Source organism: Martes martes, assembly GCF_963455335.1.
Source record: "Martes martes genome assembly, chromosome: 16".
NCBI lineage: Eukaryota > Metazoa > Chordata > Mammalia > Carnivora > Mustelidae > Martes > Martes martes.
In genome coordinates this window covers 63889784-63904548 of record NC_137904.1, presented here as the reverse complement: position 1 = coordinate 63904548, position 14765 = coordinate 63889784, and positions in this window count along the sequence as shown.

Genomic DNA, 14765 nt, shown 5'->3' with positions numbered 1-14765 from the left:
GAGGCGGGGGCGGCGGCCGGACCCCGCCAGAGGCCCGGCTCCCGAGACAAGGGCAAGGCTCTGTCCGGGAGGTCCAGGGTCCCCGCCGGCCTTTGGAACCCGGCGGGAGGGCTCTCCGCGGAGGGTCGGGCGGCCTCCATTTGACTAGTTTCCCCCTGAAGCAGAGCTGACCTAACGGAAGTTCTCCCAAAGTCTCTGGACTGGGCTTCGGGGCTGGGGCAGGGGGAGGCAGGGGGAGGCAGGGGGAGGCGAGGGGAGGCGAGGGGAGGCGGCCTCGCGGCCCGGGGACGCCTTTGTCTGGCAGATGCGCGGCCAGATGCCGCCCAGCGCGCCCCGAGGGCCGTCTCGCCATCCCGCGCCTCCCTTTGTGCGGCGGCGCGGACGCCCGCCCCGTGAGGACGCCGCGGCCACCGGCGCTTCCCCCTCCCCGTCCCGGGTGGAGGGTCCGCGCGCCCGGGGTCGACGAGGGGCGGGCGAGCGCCGACGCCGGGGCACCCGGCGAGGCGGGCGCGGGGAGGGGCGCACCCGCAGGACGCCGGGGAGCAGGAGCGCGCCCAGGCTTCCAGCGCGGGCCGGGGCGCAGCCGGCGCGGGGACACCGGCCGGACGGGGGCGGGGCCGCAGTGGGCCCAGTGCGCACGCGCCCGCAGCCCCGCCCACCGCGCTCCCACTGGGCGCTGGTCCGCCTCCCCCGCGCGATTGGCCCGGGCCGTCGCGCTGTCGGCCAATGGACGCGCGGTTCCTGGCGGGCCGGGCGGCGGGGGCGGGGCCGACGGCGGGGCCCCTCGGGGAACGCTCGGCGGCGGCCGGGCATGGGCGCCGTGAGCCCGCGGTCGAGGCCGCGCGCCCCCCCCGTAGCGGGCCCGTGCACGGAGCGGCCGTCCGGTCGGCCGGAAGGCCCCGCGCCGCGCGGGCCGGGGGCACCCACGCACGGTGTCTCGGTGTCACGGCGGCCCCCGCCGCCTCTGCTCGCCCCTCGCCCTGCTCCCGCGCATCCCAAAGCCACGAGCCCACCCCCGTGGACAGCAGCGGCGTCCCCGAAGGTCGGCGGGGGTGGGGCTGGCGGTGACCGGTCGTCGGTCCCCGACCAGCCGCCGTCCGTGGACACAGAGTAACGAAGGAGAAGGTCGCTTTCAGCGGCGCCGGGGCTCGTCGGGGCTGCGTCCGCCGTCGGCTCGGGCCGCGCTCCGGGGCCCTGCGACGGAGCCCGCGCGGGACTCCCTGCTCCGCGGGCAGCGGCCTCTCCCTTCGCCGGCCTCTGCCCCTGCGCCCGCACGGGCTCCGCTCTCGGCTCGCGCGCAGGCATCTGAGCGAGCAGGTCCCGTCCTGGGGCCTTCGTGCCGCCGCGACGGCCGCCCGGGAAGGAGGGGCGCGCGGCGGTGGGACGTGGGAGCGCGCGGCCGTGCGGGGCTGGTGCGCCGCGTCCCCGCACCGCCGCAGCCGGACGAGGCGGGCACAGCGCAAGCGTCCGCGAGCCCCCGCACAGGGGACGCGCGCGGCGGAGTGTCCCGGCCCGAGGGAGGCCGCTCGGACCCGCGGCCGCACGGGGATCCCGCGGCGGCGCTCACGGACGCGGCCGGGGCGCAGGGCAGGGCAGCTTGCGGGACCGCGCCCCCGCCCCGCGGTGCGCCCCGCGGGTCCGGAGAGGCCGCGCGGACGGAGGCACCGGGCCGGGTCCCCGCGCGCTGGGCGGCGGCTGCTCGGGGACCCGGCGGCGCCGACCCGCGCACGACAGCGCCGCGCGGTGAACGCCAGCGACTGGACACGGAAGTGGCCCTACAGCGGCGAGTGTGACGTCAGACACGTGGACCCGCACTTGAGAAGGTGCTGGGACGTGCCGGACCCCGGGGCTCGTCCCGGCCGAGCGGGCGAACCGCCCCAGGCCACGACCCGGGCACGGCGTCCGCCGGCTCCGCTCCAGGCGCGGCCCGCGGGGCTTCGGCGGGGCCCGGGAAGGACACCGGGGCCGCACGACGCCCCGACCCGGACGAGCCAGACCCGGCCTGACGCGGGGTGCCCCCCGCAGCCGCGCCCGCGCCTCGGCGTCCCGGCGGGAACCCAGCGCAGCCCCCCGAGAAGGCGTCTCGCTTTTTCTGTCCCTCCCTTCGGCTCCTAGATCCCCCCCCCCCGGCAGGAGCGGGGCGCCGGCGAGCGGAGGCGTCGGGGGCCGGACGCTGGGGAACCGCCAGCCCCCGCTCCCCGCCGGGGGTCCTGCAGGGCGGCCGCCTTCCGGGCCGCGGCCGCTGGAGGGCGCCCCCGGACCGCTGCTGCCGACCCGCGGGCTCCCGCCGGGAGGGCCCTCGGCGGCGCCGGAGGTTGATCTCCTGGTTCACGCCAGGATGGGACGCGGAGGGTCGGCGCAGGAGGCCGCGGGACGTCTTCAGACCTGGTCCCCAGACCCGCCCGGCGGCCACTTCCCGCCCCGAGGCTGCACCGCAGCTCGCCGGGTAGCGGCGAAGATGCAGCAAAGACTTAGGGGGCGAAGAAACCGCCGTTCGTCCTTTCCAGGGCCCTGTGCCGCCCCGTTAAGGGTTTGGTGCTCAGCTCCTCCGCAAGCAAACCTGGACTAACCCCGCCCTTCCGGGGGGACGGGTGGCCGGGACAGGGCCTCAACACTCACTTCCTCGAGACGCGATACAGAAGGCTGAGACCCACCATGCCTCTCGGGTCCCTCTGGGCCCTTCCCAACACCTCTGTGCCTCCAAGCTCTACCCTCTGGGCGGCGGGGTCCTCAGCAGGTGACAGAGAGCAAGAACCAAGAGAGTGACCCTCTCCCCGTCCCTCCTCCCCCCACCCCGCACCCCCGCTGTCCCCCACCTGGCAGGACCTCTGTCTGCACAGCTGGGCCTGGAACTCAGGCTGCCTCCTCACCGTGGCCTGGCTGGGAAGGGGGCGGCCCCCACATGGATACGCCCTGCCATGGACCCCCCCCATCATCCAGTGAACTAGCCCAGGCTGATTCCTGGACTTCGGATCCTCAGCCAAGCCCTAAACCCGACCTTGGTTCACCCAGCGCCCTTTCTCAGCCTCTGCGCTGTGGCTCCTGGTGAGGGCGGACGAAGGTCTCCCGCTGACCACTCTGTCCTCCACAGCGGTTTACCAATAAGACCCTGTCGGCCTGGGGTAGTCCAGTCATGGTCACTTGACATCCAGAGACAGCCTTGGGCTGGCTGCTCAGGGTGACAGTGAGAGCGTCGTCGCGGTGCCACGGGGAAGGCCGCTGCGTGGGGAGCCTCTCCTGAGTCCCCCCCCCCCACCCCCCGGCCTGCCCCTGCAGCTCGAGGATCAGGAGGGTGTTGAGGAGGTGGCCCAGCCCCCCTTGCTGGACTCAGGGGATAGGTCGCAGCTTGGGCAGGGGCAGGCTCCCCGGCAGTGGCTGGCTCTGGGTCAGCTGGGTCACGGAGCAGCCAGTCCCTAAATCATTCTGGGCCTGCCTGAGCAGGAGGCTTCCGCTCCAGGTGGGTGACTGGGGGCCCCAGCTATCACCGTCTGTTTCCTCTTTCCTCTTTCCTCTGCTGCCTCCCTGGGCCTCCTGGGGCGGACTCTTCTCTAGGTGGAGCCTCCCAGCTTCCGGAGGCGTGTGTGTGTGTGTCCGTCCGTCCGTCCGTGCTTGCAACGGGTTGGGAAACTCTGGTGCCCCAGAAGGTCATAGGGCAGGCAGCCCAAAAGCCCAAATGCCTGAATCTTAGGTGGGGAAATGGGTCTCCGTCAGCGTGGCCAAGCAGGCACCCCTTACCACTGGCGGACTCTCCCCCACAACACTCGGGGTGGCCTTCTCTTCCCTCACTGCGGCCGTCAGCCCCCCGAACAGCAGGAAAAGGGGTGTATGCTCCCATCTTGCCCCCGAACGTGCACCAGGGAGACACCCCGAGAGACAGGCGTGCTGCCCCATTGCCTCCGCTTCCCCTCTTCCTGTGCGCCATGCCCAGCCCCCCGGACGGGGCCTGTTTAATTGATTCAATTTGTCCGACAGTAAAAACACTCTGCAGATGTCAGCCTCCCGGCACCCCACCCCCAGGGAGGCAGCAGACACCTGCCAAGGCCCTGGGGCTGGGAGTCCTTCCAGGGGCCACTACAGCCGGGCTTCGGGGGAGGCCGCAGCTCCTACACTGCTTGCTGGGAGCTGCAGCCAAAGAGACATCTATGGCTGAGGGACTGCCCCGCGGTGGCACAGAGGTATTCCGAATTCTGATCGGATCAGTCTGTCTTTCCCAGGGAATCACGGTCTGTACGGACTTCCAGTTCCAGGCAGATAAGTCCTGTTTTGGTCGAGATGCTATTCCTGGGCCGTTGTCAGGGTTTCATCTTCTCCATTAACTAGGGCTTTGGGGCTTTTCCAGGTCAATGGGGGTGGAAGGGGGGCTGAGGATTCCCTGGGGCCTGGCTGCCCCCCTTCCTAGGGTCCCAGCCATGGCTTGGTGGTCTCCTTGGTGGCCAGCTGGTGGAAGAAAAGGAGTTGAGCCTCTGAGCTCACAGCTGGTCGGGGACCTCAGGTCCCTGTGTAGAGATTAGGAGCCCTGGGTCCACAGCCTGGGCAGTCCTGCAGCCTGTCCGCCTGCGGGGTATGTGTGAGTGGCCACTGCCACACTGGTAAATGTTTTGGGGCAGTTTCTAGGGGGAAGGTGGGGAGCCAGGAGGCCGACTCAGACCGGAGCCCCTAGCCCAGCCCAGAGCCCCTCTCTCCCTGTGTGGGCCCCTGGCCCCAAGAGCCACCCCAGAGGGAAGAGCCGGGATGATTTAGGGAGAGTTTGCGCCTCTGGCCCCTTCTCCGCCCAGCCCCAGCGGGGACGGGCGCCCGGAATACGGTCTCGGGGACATGTCAGCCGAATCGGGACACCCCGCGCCCGCCGCGGCGCACCCCCGCGTGCACCCTCCGCCTGGAAATTGCAGCCTTTCTCTCGTTCGCCTGTTAACGAGTGCCCGGAGCGCAGGCTCGGTGCTGGCGCGCTCTGCACGGCTCCGAGGAGACCGGAGGGGGCGAGGGTACCGGGACCGCGCGACAGAGAGCGAGCGGGCGGGGCAAGGTCAGGCCCCGCACAGGCCGCGTGTCTTTCTCCTGCGTGTGAACAAGCCGGGGGCGGGGGCAAGGCCGGGACCCCCGCGCGGCCATTTTGGAGGGACGTCGGGCGGCGGCCTGCGGCCCCCACCGCATCCCCGGCGGCCGGGCCCGGCTCCGGGTGGGGGTCCCGGGAGGCGCGGAGCGGGAGGCGCCGAGCGGGAGGCGGGGCGCGCGGCGCCGAGGAAGAAAGAACAAAAGGGAGCCCCGCCCCCTCCCCCGGCCGGCCCGCGGCTGCCAATCGGCGCGGCCGCAGCTGGCGGTGACCTCTGATTGGCCGGACGGCGACCAATCCGGAGCCGGAGCCGCGAGCCCGTGCGGCCCCACGTGGGGCGGCGCGCGCGGTGGTTCGCGGGCCGCGGCGGGCGGGCGGGGCGTGGGGATCGGGGCCGCGCCTCGGGGAACGGACGGCGACCGCGCCCGCGCTTCGCCCCCGGGACCCCCGCCCCAAGGCTCCCCGCGGCGCCCCGGCCGTCGCCGAGACCCCGAGCGCCGTGTCGCCTTCCGGCCGGTCGGTGGCTGCCCTCGCGGGCGCGGGGCCGCAGTGACCGCCTCAAGGCCACCGGCCCGGTCGGGGCAGGCGGCTGCCGCGCCGCGGGCCTCCCTTCCCCGGGGCCGGGCGCCCGGCTTCTGCCCCCCCGCCGCCCCCGCCACTGCGCCCCGGGGCCGGGAACGGAGGAGAGGGCCTCGGGCCGGGTCGCGCGGACGGCGGGGAGACGGGGTCCGCTGCGGGGGGCGGAGGGGCCGTGCGGCCGCTCCACCGACGGCGTCAGCGCCCGGTGCGGCAACGGCCCCGCGGGCGAGAGGGCTGGCCTCCCCCGGCTTCCATTAAGCACGCCAGGCTCCTCGGAAAGGGACGCGGACCGCGGCCTCCGCCGGGGCACTGACGTGGCCTTCCGCGCTTCTAGCCCCCGCAGACGGTCCGAGCCGGCGCCGAGTCAGCGGAAGTCGGTGGATTCGAGGGCGGAGGGTGCAGTGCCCGGGGCCAGCAACAAAGGGGAGCTGTTACCACTGCGGCCGAAGGGCAGCGGAGTCCCGGGAGAGGCCCAGCCAGCAGGAGCTGTGACCTTGGGGAGAGGGACACAGCGACCCGGCAGGGAGGAGCGTGGGCACACAGACGGACCCGGCTTTCTTGTCTTCAGACGCGTTGGCCAAGCTGACACCGTGGCTCCGGGACGGGCTCCGGCTACCGGGCGGGGCCGCTGGGGCAGTGAGGTGTGCACGGACGGTTCTGAGGCGGGAACGGACTCATCTCAGAAATGTCGCTGTTCTGTTTTATGGCCGTGCCACACGATGCGAGTGAAACCTGTAAGCGTCCTGTGCAGAGATGGCCCCACACCCCGCATCCACACCACGTGCCTCCACACCCCGTATCCCCGCACCACCCCCACCGGCGGCGCAGGGCTCAGCTGAACCCTTCTCTCCCACAGAACCCTTTGGAGCCTCTCCTGCCAGGACAGCCTGCCAGTGAGGAGTGCAAGGCACAGCACGCAGCGGGGGAACCCTGCTCCTGCTGGCGCGTGTGAGCAATGAAGTTAGGTGCCTCCTCCCCCAGGAGGCCTTCCTGGATGCTCCATTTTCATTAAACAGTCGCCACGGGGGACTATAAATCCGGTGGTAGGGACTTGCCTTGTTCACTGTCCCCTCTTCATGGTTCCTGTGTCTGCTGGGTGCCCAGTACACACTGGAGGGCAAATGGCCCATGCCAAACACAGGTCTGCCCTCGAAGCAGGGGCCTATTCACCCAGAGAAAGGGGGCCTTCCTCTGCCCAGCCGGGGCTCAGACCCAGGGGACCCCAAGGGGGAAAGAGTGTGTTCCAGTAGGGAAGTTCAGGGTCCAACAGCACAGCCACACATGAGTTCAGGATAAGGCAGCCTGAGTCAAGGACCTGGAGAGGTTCAGGAGGGAGGCGACTCCTAGCAGAATGGAGACAAGGGAAGGAGGTGGCACGTGAGATGGCTTTGAAAGCAGGGAGGAGGTGGGGCAGGGGAGAAGGGGAAGCAAGGGGCAGGGAGGGAAATCGTGTGGCATCTGGGGAGCCTGATCTTTAATGCACACTGACGGAGAGCCCTGCCTGTCCTCCGAGGGGGCCCCGCTCAGCATTAAGCCACAGGCGACAGCCCACCCCTGCGTCTGTCTGTTCTTTTGCACGGCAGTGTTGTGTTTCACTGTATGGGGCGGCACGGTTTATTCTCCCCGTCCCCCGGCTCCCTCCGGGTTAGGAGCAGTGCCGCTCTAATCGTTCTAGCGCCTGTCTTCTGGGCGTGTGCCTGGTAGTGGGGTGGCTGGGGAGGCAAGTGTTTGGTTTGGTCCGGATGCCACCGGTCCTCCAAGGGCAGTGCTGACCACCATTTGCACCGGCAGTGTGGGTGGGTTCCGGTGGCCCTGGACCTGTGCCAGCCCTTGGGATTATCTGTCCCTCACTCTGCCCTTTGGGGTGGGGGGAACACACACCACCTCTTGATCTTCCAAATGCCTCCGTGACTAAGAGGTGAGGGGTATCATCCCCATTTATAGGGCAGAAACTCTGGCCACAACTGCCAATGAGCACTGGAGCTGCTTCTGGAATTTCAGTCTCAATTCTTCCAGAAAATGACATGCGGCTGGTGTGGCTAGCTGGCCGGCCCAGGGCATGGAGCTCCGGTGGGAGGTCAGGGCTGGCGCAGAGCGAAGCGAACTGGGGAGGGGATTCTGGGCTTTGGGGGAGGGGCGGGGGGAGGGCCGTGGTGTCGACAGGGTGAGCGCCCACCTGGTGGGGCTTTGCTGCGTGCGCGTTTATGCCCAGACCCCAGACCCCGAGCTGGGTGCAGGGACATGACGGTGCACACACACACACAGGCAGGGGCCCTGCTCACACGTTAATGGCAGTCCGGGGCAGCGGGCAATCAAGGAAATCCACAATAAATACATAATTACAGGCTGCGATGAGTGCTCTGTGCTGCGAGAGGCCTGACCCGGCCTGACGTTAGGACTGAGAGTGAGCTGGCCTCGGAGATGGCAGTGTCCCGGGGACTCTTGAGGGAAGTGTCCCAGCAGCATGGGGATGAGGGTCTGGGAGGAAGTGCAGAGGTGGAGGGGGAGCCCTCTGAGCCTGCGGGGGGGGCACGCTAAATCGCGCCCAAGCTCCGGATTTGTCCCCGCAGGAACTCCAAAATACAGACTTAAGTGAGGGGGACATTCCTTTCTCTTTCACGGAAAGCCTCCAGGAAAGCTTGGGGGGGCTTCGGGGTCGTCAGGAACCCGCGCTCCTCCTGCCCTGTTGCTCTGCTATCCCCGAGTGCCGCTTCCTGCCCCTGGTCCCATTTGGCTGCTCAGCTGTCACGTGCACAGGACAAGCAGCAGGAGGGGAGGGCGGACGAGGAGGAGCACAGCCTTGACACTGAAGGACGTGTCCTCCCTGTTCACCCTTGTTGGCTAGACCGTGGTCCCAGCGCGGCATCTAGCTGCAAGGGAAGCTTGACCCTGGCCAGGCAGGGGCCCGGCTACACGCTGGGAAAAGGGGAGAACAGATGCAGTCTCTGTCCCTCCCAGTAACCAGAAACCAGGGGACGCTGCTGGGGCCAGAAATGACCAGTGGGGGGGCTCCCCCTCGTTCTCTGCACACAACAGGCCCCTCAGCACCCAGCAGCAGTGGCCACGGGGTCACAGGGCACGCTGGAGCCCCCACTGATGCCCCGTCCTGTCGGCATCTTCTCATTTTCAGAGATGAGGAACTAGGTCTCAGGAGAGCAAGGGACCATGCTTGACAGGCCAAGAGAAGCAGGCCTGCTGAGAACTTTCCAGAACTACTCTCCATCTGCAGGGAGCTCCCTTACCCAGGATGCTCCCACTCTCCCAGTCCCTTCTTGGCCTCCTCTTTAAGCAGGACATGGGAGTGGCCATAAACCCCTTCCCACCTTCCCAGAGCACGGGAGGCAAGTCGGTGATGGGTGGCCAGGCCCCGAATGACCAGTGTGCCCTCCGCGCTGGACAGGAGCACAGGCAGAGAGGAGATGACCTGGGAGCTGTGGAATGGGCCAGGGACACGACAGTGCACACACTGCCCCCTGCTTCCCTCCCCAGCTGCTGGCCGGATGCAAGGCACCAAGCGGGGTCTGCCCAGCGCGGTTGGGTGGCTGCTGCTGGGCATGTTCGTGCTTCCAGCATTCTCTTGGAAGTCTCAGCCTTGCAGTACTTCTGCAGTAGCTTGCGGGGGGGGGGGTCCCCCAGAAATTCACTACCCTTTCTACCCGATCCGGCCTCCGCTGGCCCCACCAGCCACCAGAGTGTGCTTGCTGGACCAGAGCTTGCGGGGAGAGCGTGTGCACTGGCAGGAGGGGTGACCGTGGGCCTCTGGCTGCTCAGAAAGGGATGGCAGACCGGGCACCCGACCCTTAGGGCTGGTGCACTCACGCCCCTCCAGTTACAACTGAGAGATTCCGAATGCCAAGTTTCTCAGCCGAAGTTGCTGCCAGAGCCGCCGGGGCAGCCCCGCCCTCTGGGTCTCCGAGGTGATCAGAGATGCCGGGTTTCTCTTGTTGCTCGGCTTGGCTTCTCTCTGCATCCTGGCCGGGCCACCCATCCCAGCTTGGCCATCCAGTAGAAACACAGGCTTTTCACGGCATGTCCAGGAAAGGGCTTCCTCCCTGGGCCAGGGGTCAGCGCACTGTGGCCGTCCAGGCCCGGGTCCCGAGCTCAGCGCTGTGCGGGGGGCGGTTGGCGGCTCTACGGAACCGTGCGGGTCTGGTGAAGGCAATTCTGACAGGAAGCGGGGGCATCTGCCGTGGGAAGAAGTGGCCAGGAGGCCCCACTCTGGCCCCGCGGAGGTCACACATCCCTCCCCCACTCACACCCACGACTCCAGGGGCCCCGCCTGGCACAGTGACGCCGTCTAAGGGTCAACAAAAACATGTCCTTCCCAACAGAGGTTGACCTCGGGCACGTGACCGTGGCAGTGGGAGGCGACTGGGAGCACAGTCCCCTGGGGTGTGCGCACTCCCTGAGTTCTGGTTAAGATCCTGCCCAGTGTCTGGAGCCTCGAGTCGACGCTAGAACTGCCCACCACCCGCATGTCTGCGACCCCACAGCGGGAGGAAGGAAGAGGAGAGGAGGAGAGAAGAAAACGCGTCCAACCCCAGGCAAGTCCAGAGGATACCCTTTCTTCTCCCGTGGGGCCACAGCTCTGGCTGGTGGTCCTGATCCCTCTGTTGCTGACCTTCCACTGTTGCCCGCGCCTCCAGCCGGTGCTGTGGACGGGTGGGCTCCTCCCTGAGGGCTCACCCAGCCTTTATTGCTGAGGGAGTTGGAGCCCTTGTGCCTTTTGCCCTCCTGGGATAGCAAAGGCCCCCCCTTAACACATCAGCATGCCGCGGAGGAACGTTCCTGAGGTCCCCAGTCCCACCCGTGTCTTCCTGCCAACTGCAGTCCAGGCTGGTCACCCCACACCCTCTTTCCCCGTTCCCTCGGTGTGGCCCCAGCTCCCATTTCCTGGGCTGGCCGTGTCCTCCTCTGGATAATGCACTTCAGAGCAGCCCAACTCGGAGTCAGGACAGAAAGCAGAGCCCAAGCTCGCTGGTACAATGCAGGAAACACTGCCTGCTCCCCCAGCTCCTGGACGTGTCTGGGGCCAAGCGAGAAACAGCCGTTATGTGGGTCTGTGGGCTGCACCCCTTCGACCCGAGCTGCAGGGGCCTGGGTGGGCGTGGCACGGGGATGGTCATCGTCCTTTGCTCAGAAAGGAGTTCCTCGGGGGCAGGGGCTGGGCGGGGTTTCCTGGGCAGGTCTAGGGGTTCACGAGGCCCATCAGGACATGTCATGGCGGAAGGGCCCAACGTCATTGACTTGCCGCTGCAGAGCGGCTGGGTCCCCCGAGGTGTGGTGTCACCGTCGGGATTTGAGGTCTGTTGTCGCTGACACTTGGGTATTTGTCAGGGGATGCAGGTGGAGAGGTTCATGGAGGGGTCCTTGTGCACATCCTTCCTGCCCGCTGTGCTCTCAGCGTGAGCCCAGGAAGCAAGCCTGAGGCTCCTGGGGGGAGGGGAGATGACAGGCCGCCCTGGGGTGGGTCACATGCTTACTGGACCGTGCAGGACCCTCCTGCAATGGGCCTCCAATGACATTCACATGGGCAGGCAGATGCCCAGCCTCTGGGCACAGTCCGTGATGTCTGTCCACTCTCCTTCTCCAGCCTCCCCGAGTCGAGTCATTTGCTCCCAAGTCCCTCATGGCTGGCGAGTCGGCCGGGCTCCGCCCAGGACTCTGTGTACACCCTGGTCTTGGACATCCAGGCCTCTGCTCAGCACTCTGTGCCCTGCCCCCCACCAGGGCCGGAAGGGTTGTCCTGCAAGGCAAGGCTGTGACGGCACCGGGGTCCACTTGCGGTGGGGGGCTGGCACATCTGCACGCCCACACTGGTTCTCCCTTGGTCAGCAGATCACCGGGCTTCACGGAGGCCATGAGTTTGTGGCAGGAGTGGCCTCCTGTGCCTCGGGGCCTGCTTGGCCTCCTCTATGTGCACCCTTCTGCTCCATGCTGGACACCTGCTGGGTGCGTCCGCTATGGCCGGGGGGCTCGGCAGCACCCAGCTGGACAAACAGCTGGGTTTCGAGGTCAACGCACTGACCCCCAGTGGCAAATCAACACAGGACGTTACAGAGAGCGGGTGCCTGGCGGCTCCCCCGGTAGCACTGCCCGACACGCGATCTGGAGTCGTGAGTTTGAGCTCCGGGCTCGGGGTGGAGTTTACTTAAAGCAGACTGAGAGGCGCAGTGAGTCGCCTTTAGCATAAGTATATCCCTAACACCGCCTGGACGGTACTTGCGCTAGAAGTTACTCGTTGCTGATGGGGAAGTCGAATTCGGCTGGCGGTCCTGAACTTTATCCGGCGACCCCCGCGGGTCGGGTGTGCGGTCCTGCCTGAGGACAGCACGAAGCCCGGGCACCCCGCTTTCACTGGCGGTCACCTCGGGGGCGGACCGCCGCACGGGCTCCCCTTCGCAGGGGGGGGGGCGCGCCCGAGAACCCAGGGGCAGGCCCTGATTGGCTCGGCTCGGGTCACGTGCTCACCCCCAAAGCCAATCACCTCCCCAGAGGGGGCGAGGGGCGAGGCGCCGCGATTGGCCCAGCCGGGGTCATGGGATCGGAGGGCCCAGGGCAGCCCGCGTGGCTCGGCGCGTGCGCGTGCGGGTGCGGGGCGGCGTGGCCGGCGGCAGGGCTGGGCGTCGGGCCGCAGGGGCGCGTCTTCCGCGGCCGGAGGGTCTTCCGGGCCAGCGGCTCCGTGGCGTCGGGCAGCCCGGACGGCCTCGGGTGTCCGCGGGGCCGGCGCGGCGTCGCTCCCCTCGGCGTCCGGAGGCCGCGGCCTGCGGGGCTCGTGTGTCCCCCCGCGGCGCCTCCAGCCCGGGGCCGGCGGGCGCCGGGGACCTCGCCCACGACGGCCGCGTCCCCGCCCGGCCTGCTCGCGGCCGCCCCGGCTCTGCGTCCGTGCGGGGGGCGCACGCGGGACGGGGGCTCGCAGCCGGTCCGCGGGCGCGCAGGCCGACGGGGCGGGCGAACGTCGCTCGCAGCAGACCGCGTGCGAGGCCTGAGCCGGCCCGTCCTGCGCGGGGGGCCGGGGCGCGCCGTCCCCTCCGCCGCCCGGAGCGCGGCTTCCCCGCGGAGCCCGAGCCCAGCGCCCGCGGCCGGGCGGGGTGGGAGCAGCTTTGCCCCGGCCTCGGGGTCAGCCCGCGCAGGGTCAGCGACCCAGCCTGGAGGCGGTTTTCTGGGCCCCGTTGTCCGAGGAGACGCGGGGACGGTGGCGCCCGACTCTGCCGCTTTGCCCGGGAAGCGGGAGCTTGAATTCCCCTGCGCGCGTTAAACCAGCGGAGGGAGGCCGGGGAGGTGCCCCTGGAAGTACTTGCTGCCGGGCCTGGCCTTCCTGGGAGAGGAGCAGGCGGCTCCCTTCCTCCGCCTCCTCGGCCGGGCTGCTCGGCCTGCCGCCGCCCGGACTCAGGAGGGGCCTGTCCGGCGGGGACTTCCTGAGGTGCTCAGCCCTGCGCCCCGGTGCCTGGCAGGGAGCCCGGCACGCAGTAGGTCTTCAGCATGCACCTAGGGAGGGGACAGACGGGCAGACGGACGGCTCGGATGCGAGCAGGCTGTGTTCCTGCTGGGAGCACATCACATCTGCAAGGGCGAGAAGCCCTTTGCTGACGGCGGGGCGCCTGCTCCCACGGCGGTGGCCCTCTATGGGAGGCGCTGGCAGCCTCGCCAGCCCTAGCTGTCCGCCGCCGCGACCGTACCTCCATCCAGGAAGAGGGAACTGCTGAAGGTTTTCTCTGAACCGTAGGCATGGGCCCCGGACGCCCCGCGTGCTGGGTCAGTCCCGGGCCTTTGTCTCTGTGGACAGGTGCAGTCTGCCTTGGGAGCCCTGCAGAATCAGACGGGAAATGCCCATAGGAAGGGACCCCCCCCCCCCGGAGTTGGGGCCGCCCGTGACAGCACCTGAAATTCAGTCTAGGCGGAGAAGGGGGACGCCATCAGGGGAGTGTGAAGCCTAAGAAAACAGCTTTCCAAGTTTGCAGCTCAGTTGGAGCCCCCCAGCCCCGCCCCGGGCTCCAGCCGCCCTGGTCAGCTCCCGTCCAGGGCAGCGAGGGCCAGGACGGTGGGCGTCTTCCAGAGGCGCCTGCAGCTTCCCGCTTCGGGCGGGCGGGCCTCTCCCCACCCATCAGGGGCTGAACGGAGTCAAGAGGTGTGTGAGCTTCAGGGCCGCTGTAGGTGCTGGGAAGCTTGGGCCTCGGACCCCGGCCACTCAGGACCGCACCAAACACAGAGGGTGTGTGCGCAGGCCACCCTGTCCCCTTCCTGCCTGAACCGTGCCCCCGCAGGACTCCCAAGCAGGAGGGCTCGGGATGGGACGGGCGTCGAGATTACAGAACAGTGGGTCGGGGATCCATCCGGCGCAGAGGGCCTGCCCCTCCTCCACAACCCAGTTACAGCCCCCATGGGTCCTCTGTCCTGCGGCCTCTGGCTGTCCTGGCCAGACTGGAGGTAAGGAGGCCCAAGGATGGGGTCCCAGGGCTGTCCATAGGGCCCACAGTCACCCTATCCATCCGAATCCCCCTGGGGGGGGTCTGTCCCTACTGGATCTGATGGAGACATTCTCCCCCGGGGGCCCAAACTACTCTTGGGGTCCTGTGCCCACCTGGACACAGGAGCGGTGTGTCAGTGCTCCTGACTGGTCACATCCCCAGAGTTGGGGCCTGCAGACAGGACAGCCAGTACGGGGAGGAGGAGCGTTGACACCCACCCCAGCTTCCCCCCAGAACTCCCCTCCCTGGAGGCATCTCTGCTCGCCTGGCTTGGAAGCCTGGGCCTTGCCCTCGGTTCTCTTCTTCTGGTCCTTTTGGTCTCAGAGCTTTTGCCCCAGCAGCCCCCATGCTCCTTCAGGGCTGGCCAGGGAGCCGCACGGGGCCCACGGCATCCCAGGCTAGTGTGGGGAGGGGGAGGCGTATCCCATGGCTTGTGTCTAGACCCCTCCAGGCCTCATCCTTCACACAGGGGCGGCAGGCGCATGCAGAGCTGACGCTTAGGAGGCTCTTTGAACATGTGTCAGAGAAGGGGGTGTGGGCCCCCCAGGGAAGTCCCTGCCAGTCCCTGGACCGAGCCCCTGGAGCGGCTGTGAGGACCTTGGTAGAGTTCTGGGGGCACCTCCCTGGGCCCCGAGGGATCCCCAGGTTGGGGGGAATGGGGCCCCTGA